Source organism: Heloderma suspectum, chromosome 2, assembly GCF_057233095.1.
Source record: "Heloderma suspectum isolate Gila_16-S chromosome 2, 16-S_ref, whole genome shotgun sequence".
Lineage (NCBI taxonomy): Eukaryota > Metazoa > Chordata > Lepidosauria > Squamata > Helodermatidae > Heloderma > Heloderma suspectum.
Window position 1 is genome coordinate 223793376 of NC_139459.1, and position 11427 is coordinate 223804802.

Consider the following 11427-nt stretch of genomic DNA (forward strand, 5'->3'; position numbering starts at 1 on the left):
CGTGTTTCCTCTGAGCAGCGTGTTCTCTTGCCAAAACTCTATTAGCCTTTGTCCTGCTTCATTTTGTACACCAAGGCCATGCTTGCCTGTTATCCCGGTGATTTCTTGACTTCCTGCTTTAGCATTCCAATCCCCTATGATGAAGAGGACATCTTTTTTTGGTGTTAGTTCTAGAAGGTGTTGTAGGTCTTCATAGAACCGATCAACCTCAGCTTCTTCAGCCTCAGTGGCTGGGGCATAGACTTGAATTACTGTGATGTTGAATGGTTTGCCTTGGATTCGTACTGAGATCATTCTATCGTTTTTGAGATTGTACCCCAGTACTGCTTTTCCCACCCTTTTACTGACTATGAGTGCTACTCCATTTCTTCTAAGGGATTCTTGCTCACAGTAGTAGATATGATGGTCACCTGATTTAAATTCACCATGCTTGTCCATTTTAGTTCGCTGATTCCCAAGATGTCAATGTTCAATCTTGCCATCTCATGTTTGACCACCTCCAGCTTACCTTGATTCATTGATCTGACATTCCAGGTTCCTAAACAATATTGTTCTTTACAGCATCGGACTTTCTTTTCACCACCAGACACATCCGCAGCTGATTGTCCTTTCGGCTTTGGCCCAGCCGCTTCACTCTTTCTGGAGCTGCTTGGAAATTTCCTCTGCTCTTCCCCAGTAGTATATTGGACACGTTCCGACCTGAGGGGCTCATCTTCCGGTGTCATCTCTTTTAGCCTTGTGATACGTTCCATGGGGTTTTCTTGGCAAGAATACTGGAGTGGGTTGCCATTTCCTTCTCCAGTGGACCACATTTTGTCAGAACTCTCTGCCATGACCTGTCCATCTTGGGTGGCCCTGCATGGCATAGCTTATGGCTTCACTGAGTTACACAAGCCCCTTCACCACAACAAGGCAGTGATCCATGAAGGGGTGATGTTAATTACATGATTATTAAAACCCCTTACTTGTTACCATCATTAACCATGTTGCTAAATGTGAGCTGAGCTTCAAATAGTCCCATTTACAGCAGCTGTCATTTCTAGGGATGTCGGAGAAATCCTCCATGGACTTTGGGGGGCCAGCTTCAATAGAACATCGGATCTCCTACCTGCGCCTCCTCGCAAAGTCCTTGTCAGCCGGATCCTGCCTACCGCTGGCTCTGAAGCCACAGCGATACGGCCACCATTGCCATATTGCTGGCTGGACTGACGTATTGCAGATGCAGATGGCATCCGCTACACTATTTGTGTCCCTGCTCTTTGATGTGATAGGCTATGTAAATCTTTACATAGTCTATTGCATGAAAAAACAGGGACACAAATGGCGTATTTGTGTCCCTGTTCCTTCCCGCTATAGGCTACGTAAAGATTTACATCGCCTATCACATCAAAGAGCAGGGACGCAAATGGTGTCCACTACACCGGATGCCATTTCCATCTGCAGTACATCAGTCCACCCATCGATACAGCAATGACGGCTGTATCGCTGGGGCTTCGGAGCCGGCCAGCGGCTCTGCGGAATCGCTGCGGAACAGAGCCAGCCAGCCAGGATTCCAGGGGGGAGGGATGGATCGCCTCCCCCCGCAGTGGACACCATAAAACAGAATGGGGTCAGTATTTCATACACCCCTATTAGTGACATCAGAAAAATCTGCAACGGATTCAGATTTCTATAAATCTGATTTATAGATTCTGCAAAATCTGCACCGGAGTTTGGATTTCTATAAATCTGACCTGAGGATTCTGCAGTGGACCGGCTTTTTCCAAGTCATGCAGATTCTGTGGACTTGCGGACCTGTTTTTTTTTTACTTTTTGTGGGGAGGGATTTGTGCTAATGTGCACTTGCACAAGTGGAACAAAATTCTTGTACATCCATGAAAAAAAATGAGTGGATTCCATCAATGAGCGGATGGTGGAACAAGAGTTGCCTGGTAATTTGTGAGACAGAACAGATTTAACCAAATCTGTACATGCCTAGTTGTCATGGCAACTGGTGTGGACAGAACATAGCAGGATGCATACATAGAAAAATAATATGTCAAGAGTTCCGATAGTGTAGAAGAAACTCAATTGCAATTCCACTTGTAGCTTTCAAAGGAAGAGCAGTGACTGGGTAGCACTAGAAGATACTGTCAGGGTGGACACTGAGCCCATAAAATCCCAGAGTAGTTCTGATTCTGAGGAAGAGCAGTCGCTCCTGGGAGGGGAGCGCGCTCCTCTTTCCCAGGGCCAACAGCTGACGGAGATTCCTCCCACCGGCATTCCTAGCTTAGATAGCAGTCCTGGGAGTGACAGAGCAGACTTGATGGAAGCGCGATGCCGACGCAGAGAGCGGCGCCAAATGGAGGGCGCGGAAAGGAGGCGTAGTGCCCGGTTGGCGCGCAAACAACGGCTGCGCCCAGAGGATCCAAGGGAAAAGGGGAGGGACTCTCCCTAGCCCTTAAGTTCAGGGGTCTGCCAGTGATTCCCTTTCAAACGGGGACCAACTGTTCCAACTTAGGGCATAGGTACTCTGCTGCTCATATCTAGTTGCTAACAGTAGAGTTGTTAAGTTGTAAAAGAGAAATAAAGCTTTGAAAATCCCTTTGTCTGTGTCTGGACTTGGCTACTGGATTAGACTGAGAGAGGCCTCCAAGGAGCCCTTGACAGATACTCATCTGGAAGCAGCCCAAACTCCAAGCTTCTTTTCTTTTGAAGATGGCACTGGGCACTTGTTGCAGTGGTTTTGTGTAATGTTTACCTGAGTATTTACTTTCCCATGGATCAATAAAGCATGGGAACGAGGTAGCCGAGATTGCTGTCATCCAGGGGCTCCTTCACACGGAGCTTTTATCCTGCTATTGAGATTGCTCACTCACAGAAGTTTGCGGGTCCTTTTCATGATGTCCTTAACCTCCAGGGCAGATCCAGAGTGATTTCCTGGTTTTTCAGTGTCAAACAGGTCTGAAACTAATGAACCATTTTTAAAACTCGGAATGTAACATGATTAAAACAGCCACTAGATGGCACTGTTTCATTGAGGACTATGGAACATTGAAAATTAAAAGCTTCCCCTCTTAGCAATCACATGGTCAATGTCCGGGAGCCGGCTGTAAACGCGGAAAGGCTCTAGAATGGGAGGACTGTGGCGGTTTTCTTTAGTGTAATGGCAGCCTGGTTCTCCTTCATTGTCATCCCCACCCTGCTAGCCTAGAATAATAAATTTATGTATGTGAAACATTTTTAACTGCCCTTCAATTTAAAATTTCCAGAGTGCTTTACAATAGCAGTAAACAAGTTTCCATGTTTGTTCTAATGCAGGCACAGAAAACAGAAAATGAGATGCTAGAAAAGGCATCTAGTTACACAGAAGAGGCAGAGGAGAGCACTACCTGAGAACAATGAATAAGGATTACTTACTAAAGAGATGTTCCTGTTAACCACCCCATCATATTCATTAACTGAGGTGGGTTAAAGTGTGGTACGAGAGTGGATTTTTACTGACCTTTTAATGAATATGTATTGTAAGGGCAAGAATTCTGACCCCAATGTAGTGATCATATTATTATTACTAATAGCACTTCTATACTGCCCATTAACAACAAATTCTCTGTACAGAAAAAAGAATTAAAACCATAAAATATAAAAAATACATAATGAACATAAAATTAAAAACAAGTTAAATCATCATCAGAATAAAATCAGCAACACTAGTCTAAAAAGCACTAAAACATGTCTTTAAAATGGAAAAGTCTGATGGAGGGGAAAGGTCTTTACATGGCACTGACAAAAATACACAATGTAGGCATCGGGCAAGTCTCTGGGAAGATCATTCCACAAACTGGGGTGCCACTGAAAAGGCCCTGTCCTTAGTAACTACCCACCTCACCCCATTTAGTGTGGGCACCTGGAAAAGGACCTTCAAAGATGGTCTTAAGATCTGGGCACCTATGCCAGGCGATGGAAGAGTGGTGTCAGTGGACTTCTGGTTGGAACCAATGTCGCTCTGGCAGCTTCCCATGGGCTCTCCATGGGAGCTTTCTCAAACAGCTTTTTAAAAGGTTGAAAAACCTTTTCTTTCCCACCTGGAATTAAAAGGGTGGGCAAGGCAACATCTGGATAACATCTTAGAGAAAAGTACCCCCCCACGAGATAGTGGGGGGGCTGGATTCCAGGATTATCTCCCCAGAGCTTTACCAATGCAAAAAGCTGTTCCGAGACTCCTATTTCGTAGCAGAAAACAGGGCTGACATGTTCCATAATAATATATGCTTTAAGAAATATCAACAACTCCTGAGGGATGATTTAAGAAATATTAACAATATTTGAGAACATCTGAGGACCTGCAAGATTTGTTTGAGAAAACCTGACTACACTGAGGAGAAGAAAGGGGCTGGCATCACCACCAACTCCCCCCGTAACCCTGTGTCAAAAGTTTCGAAAACAGAAGATATAGGGGAATTATTTACTCTGATAAAGACTTTATCTTCGCAATTTATGGAGCAAGCCAAAAGGTTGGATTTAATCCAAAATTCCATCACCACCTTGCAAGGAGCTGTGGATCTAATTAATGCATCATGGCAAAAAATGGAGACAAAAATTAACAAGCTAGAAGACCAAGTGGCAGGGAATGAAACTATGACACAAGTTTGTTTTAAAAATGCCTCTGACAGAATTTCTCAACTGGAGGCCTTCATGCGAAGGTCCCATGTACGTATTATTGGGATTAAAAATCGCTCTAATGATGTAAAATTGCCTCTTTTGTGGATAAACTTTTGCATGAGATACTCCCTATCCCATCTGATTATTTACTTGATATTGAGCAGGCATTTCGTGTGCCAAATGCTAAAGGGACTGACTATGATCATAGTCCAATTTGCAAAAGTCTCCACAAAGAATTATATCCTGCGTTTGGCAAGAGAGGGTGGAAGCCTTTCCTGGAAACAAGATAAAGTTATGTTATTTCCAGATTACATCAAAGAGGTGGCGAATAAAAGAAGGCAATTTATCAAAGTGAAAAATATGGCAAAACAAATGAACTTACAATATTACTTAAAATATCCTGCTACACTTTGTATTGTGTCTGAAGGTCAGATGAAGAAGTTTATAAATCATGAAATGGCGGAGGCATGGCTGAACGTATAAATGCGTGGGATTTCTGTTAACCCCATGAACTGAAATCTTTAAACATGCTTTGTTAACTGTTTGTGTTTAGTCTACATGATCCAGCCTAGGTCAGAAGATAAATGATTATACATATAGTCATTTATTCTCTTTCATCTTTCGTTTTTTCTTGCTTTTCTTTATATTTTTTATTTCAAAATAGATATGGTATGCTGTATTTAAATTTATTGTTTGAGGGTATATTGTGCACATCTATTTATATATCTAGTATAAAAATATTACTGATTGTTGGAGGTTTATTTTAAGTTTTATTATTATATAACACTATATTTCTATTATTATTATTATTGGCTACTGGGAATGAACTGCAGACCTGTTTCTTTGATATAAGATTGATGATATGATATTGAAATGTAAGGTTGTTTATTAAACTGTAAGATTGTTAAGGTTATAGATATAGTTTTTAAAAAAGAATGGCATTGGAGGCCGGGGGGTACTGGAGTTGAAATTTAATTCTTTAAAGAGGAGGGAGAGGGGGAGGGAAGGGGAAAGAATCTTCTTTTCTTTTTCTTTACTTCCTTTCCTCCTCTCTTTTCCTTTTTCCTTCTCTTTTTGTTATTGTGGTGTCCTCATCATTGTATTGCTGGGAAATTGTAGTATTGATCAGGTTGTAGTATTGATCAGCACATCGTGCTGATTGCATGTGCCCATAGACTTATACGCAAAATAGAGCGGTGAATCTTGCGTATAAGCCTATGGACACATAGACTTATACACAAGATTCATGACTCTATTTGTGTATAAATCTATGTGCACATCCTCCCAATTACTTTTTTTTTTTTTTAAGACATGGCAATCGGCAGGGACAGGGAGGAGGCGAACGGCTCTGGCTGGCAAAAAGCAGCCGGGTGCCGTTCTACCTCCAGTCCTCCTGGAGTGGAGGTAAGTGGTCCCGATCTGCTGCGGATTCTTGAGGCCGGACTCATTTGAATCTGCAGCGGATTTCTCTGACATCCCTACCTTTTCACGGAGGGAACTCAAGTGGAACACAAGCAGGGTAATTTGATACCTCATTATCTCCGATCTATTTAAAAACAGAATAAAGGTCATTTAGTTCAGGAGATGCCCTGGAGGCTGACAATGTCATCTAAAGGGCCCGCAAACGTCCCTGAGTGAGCAATCTCAATAGCAGGATAAAAGCTCCGTGTGAAGAAGCCTGTAGAGAGAGTAGGCAGTATCTCATAGGGTGATAGGGAAAACCTCTCTCTTCCACTTGATATAGTGGCAAAGTAATAGCCACCTTTCTCTTACTTATCTTGCCACTTGTACGGAATCTTAGCACACCTCTGTCCAGGACGATTAGCCATTGTTCCCAATCAGTGATATCACTGCTCACAGAACACAAGTGATGGAGCAAAAGCTTCCTCCAGAACAGCGCTTGAAGTGGGGTAGGATGGGATGGGAAGCCATCTTGCTTCTGTTCAGGCAAACATAACTGACCCTGGCTTAACCATCTCACTTCCTTTCCTCCACCCCCAACCACATTTGGAAACCATCCCACTTCCTTTTTTCCCTCCCACTTCAGGCACTGCTCCGGAACTTAGCATTTGGAAATAGACATGCTGTTTGGATATATATTTATCCCATTCAACCCATCCTAAGGCTCTCTTCGCACCTGGCATTTTATCCCACTACAAACCAATCTTTTTGATTCCTGATCCTTTCCAGGATTTAGACTGGCCCTGTAAACAGGCATCTCTCATAGCGCATCCCTCCGCATTGTATCTAGGGATGTACGAAAGTCACTTACCTTTTCGCAGCTTGGCTTCGCGGTGGGGGGGAGGCGCTTCGCTTTCTCCCCCGAAGTTCAGGCGAAGGGGGGGAGGCTACCCGCCTCGCCCTGCCAAAATTCAGGCCAGGGGGGGAGGCTTCCCGCCTCACCCGGCCGAAATTCAGGCCAGGGAGAAGCGCCCCGTCTCCCCGGCCACGAAACAAAAAGTAAAAAAAAATAAAAAGACGCTGTGATAGGATATGTGACGATTTACGTAGCCTATCACGGCTAGATTTCCAAAGTCAGCCTTGATAGGCTACGTAAATTGTCACATAGCCTATCACGGGTGACTTTGAAAAAAAAAAAAAAAAAAGCGCGTACGCAAATGGTGGCGGCCCATGGGCGCCGCCATTTGCGTACGCGCTTTTTTTTTTTTCAAAGTCACCCGTGATAGGCTACGTGACGATTTACGTAGCCTATCACGGCTGACTTTGGAAATCTAGCCGTGATAGGCTATGTAAATCGTCACGTAGCCTATCACGGGTGTTGTTTTTTTTTTACTTTAGTTTTTTTTTTTGCAATGGCGGCAGTGGCAGCCGGTCGGGAGACCGGCCGCTGCCCCCGCCCGTGACAAAACGCCATCGAACCGCCACCGGGACCCGCTGCCCAGAGGGACATTCGCTGAAGGTAAGTCCCATCCCGGGGGGGGGGGGCGGCGGAGAATTTCCCAACCAACTTCGGGGGCTGGTCCCCTTCTTCCTCTGAGGGAGAGGAGTCTTGTTGGTGGCTTGCCCCAAGGTTGCTTGTGCTGCTAGTCCTTCTCTGCTAAATATGTCAGCGTGTGAGGAAATTAAATGCAGTATATTGCTTGCACTACTGCGTTTGAAGAGTATACTGATTTCCGGGTTCTCAACTACAGAAGTAAGAAATCCACAAACGGACTTGTATACAGTCAATGCACAAAGCCATCCCTAGCAGCCCCCGCCCCCAGGCGACCTCTTCACGGGGGACACCTTCTTCATTAGACCTGGCTTGCTTCCCCCGCCCTCGGTGCTGTTGTTGCTCTTTCCCATTATTCTGGCTTCCCAACAACCCTGAAAGGTGGACTAGGAGAAGGGATAGTGGCTGGCTAGGTGGGAGGGAGTACAATGGAAAAGCACCTCAGCATTACTGCCTTATCTAAAACAACTCCACAGCCCCAAAAGAAACTATTAAAAATGACTATTCCAAGCGCTGCATGATGAATTTATTCAGGGGAGAAGAAAAGGCACTTTTAATACCTATTAAAATCCCAACTGTCAAGCCTTTCTCCTGCATGGCTGCAAAGGGAGACTCCCCCATCCACCCTGAGAGGAAAAAAGCCCATCAGTCTGGTGAGCAAAAGGGAGAAGAAGCAGTCACTGAAGTCAATGGGAGGGGGAAGTTCCAAGTACATGCATTGAAGGGGATGGGAGACCTTAAGACTGCTACTCTAAGTAGACTTACAATGTACTCCTATGCATGCCTACTCAGAAGCAAGCCACACAGATTTCAATGGCACTTACTCCCAGGAAAGGAAAGCCTTACAGCCAATGGTTTACTCAGAAGTAAGCATTGCTGTGTTCAAGGGGATCTCGGAGCCCATAGTGGAATGGGAGAGAGTCAGAAACGGGGGGTCAGTGACCTGCCCCCCCTTCCCACCAATTTGTTGTCATGACAGTGTTATTCAACACCACCCAGCAACACCCCCTAGCACATGCCCACACAAAGTGGGACAAAGCACTAAAGGGGAAATACACAGGGGAAAAACGATGATTTCAATCGCAAGCACAGAAAATGCCAGGTTTTTCCCCATTCTCAGATAACATGGGAAGAGGGAAGGAAAGTTGTGAGATAGCAGCAGGAGAGCAGCGGCATCATCGCTTCTGCAAAATCTAGTGATTAAAGAAGAACGATCCTGCTAAAAAACTCAGGTGTGAAGAGAGCCTAAGACAAAGCTTATTCAGGAGTGTCTCTTGAACCAATTGCTTCTCCTTATTCTGTCCATCTTTTACAGCTGATCCTCCAGCAGGCTCCAGCTACCCAGCTTATGTGGCAACACCCAATGCCTGGATATCTTCCATGCCTTTCCCACCCTCATCTTAAAAACTGATCTGGTGCAGATACCAGTCTGTGTGTGGATGGCAGCCCTGTCGGTAGCACTTTCTCCCTTCTGCCCCAAAGCTCACCATCGTTAAGGATAGTCCTACAATTGTATGTGAAGTGACAAAACCTTCTGTGTCACCATGAGGGCTAGAAACTTGATTTTCTCAAATGAATATTGAAATTCATAGGCATCTCAGGGCAGTATCCAATGGGGCGCTTATGCCCTCACTGATTCTTTTGCACCCCACCACTTCCATTGCACAAGCAGTCCCCACTGCTTACACAATGGCAATTTAGCACTTCCAGGGGGCAACCTGAAACGAGAGGAAACACTCATTTCTGGAAGGGGGCAGGTTGGCAGAGCTTGCATGAGGAAGTTCCCAGAAACAAGCATGGCTGCTCCCATTTTAGGACTTACCCCCGGAAGCACTAAGTCACCATTCTGCAAGAGCTAGGCACCACCTGCAGAATGGAATTGGCGGGATTGGCCGCATGCAGACCAGAATCAGCTACTAGCTCTGCTAGCGGATGGGCAGCATTGGATTTTGCCCCCATTTTGCAGAATATGAATAGACTTGGCTGAGTTTCCTCTGCAGAGTACAGCTTCATCCAATGGCTTGGAAAAGAACCAAATTCTAGACACTAACAGCAAAATTACATATGGATACGATTTCAGATCACAACGTTTCCCTAGCTGACGTAATGTGACACCATTCACAGCTTGGGTAGTTGAGTAGTAACAGGTCCAAGGAGGCAGGAGGGGTCTCTGCGTCATGGACATAAAGACAAAAGTGGTTCTGAAGGAGGACATGGAGAATGGGGAGAAGAGGCAGGGGCCTCAGAGAATGAGAAAGGTGGATGCCGAAAAATAGTTTCTGTTTCAGTCTGTAAAAAAATTAACATGTAAAAAACCACTCAAAAGGAAAGGCAGGGCGCCCCTGGGGACTGAGAGACCCCTGCACCTGTTGCACGGATTCTGCCTCTTGTGTGACCCCAGGAAGGGAGGCAGAAGCAGAGGGCCCAGTCATCGTTAGGAGAGAGCAGCAAGGGCGGCTTAGCGACCCCAAGTTTATTAGGGTCATGGCAGCATCAGCTGCATCTCATGCCTAGGTGCTCTCCCTGTGATCAAAACCAGACAGATCTTTTCATGCAGTTATGTGGGTTTTCACTTGTTTTGGGATAATGACATGGTCCAGATAACCAGGAGAAGTCTGTAATAGCATGGGGTGACAAGGAGGAGGAGGCAGCACTTTCATGCAGGAGGGTGGCATGAAAACCACCCTTTTGAAGGGCTTCCAGAGGACTGTCCTCTATTTTGAAGGTGTCGCTATTTGAAAGGCTGTCCTGGCCAAGTCCAGTTTAATTATAAAGGACCATCAGAAGGGAGAGCAGACTGAGCAAGGCACACAGATCACCTGGTCACAGTCTTCCCCACTAGGGTGAGATGGAGCATTTCTATTTAAATTATAGTAATTATTTCTATATTTGCATCTATACATACATATTAGCACATGCAAATTATATGCAAATAGATGTCCTCTTTTTTGTTGGTGCATGTCCTCTTTACTGGCCATTCTCAACCTATCCAGGAAGTGATGCTCAACTTCAACAACTCCTCTTTCAAACCCCTAGGAAGAGACCATGCTGCCATCCAGCATCTAGGTGAGCCACTGGCAGGGGGAGTGTGGGAATTCTAATCCAACCCCACTGGAGGACACCAGGTTGGGGAAGGCTGATCTAGGCACTCAACCCGACATCATCCTGTGTCCACATCAAACCCAAACACACGAAGTCAATGACTTAAGGTGTTTTGAAATACAGATGAGAGTTCTTGCAACTCACATTCCCCTAGTAGGTATTTTCAAAAATGATAATTTCTTGTGAAAAAAATTCCCATTAGGCCAGCAGCAGCCCTTTATCTCAATTCCAAAACAGTAAACCTTGCAGGCTAAATCATGATGGGAAATTATACAGTATGACAGGACAAAGAAGTTCCCGAGCCCTCGTGTCATCATAAAACACACAAGCAAACCTGTCACTTTGATGTCGCGCTCGATGAAATCCCTACCTGCTCTTGACTCCTTCAAAGGCTGCCTTCTGGCAAGGACTTATCTGATGGTTTATTCGTTGCTGAAAGACAGAGGGAAAAATAAAATAAAATGTTGAACTAACATGGAGATATACAGTTTATCCAAAAACAAATGATAGGATTTTTCTATATTTGAATGACAGTATCCACCAATGAAGGTTGTAAGACAAGCATAATACTCTAGTGTCTATTCTATAGAATTCTGGTATTTCCCCCTTGCCCAATCTCCCTAAAAGGGAGGGAGACCTTCTGGCCAAGATGTAGCCTGAGAGACACCCTTGATGTTCTCAGACAGTTCAGTTGCAATACCTGGACAGTTCGAGCAACCTAACTGAATTGG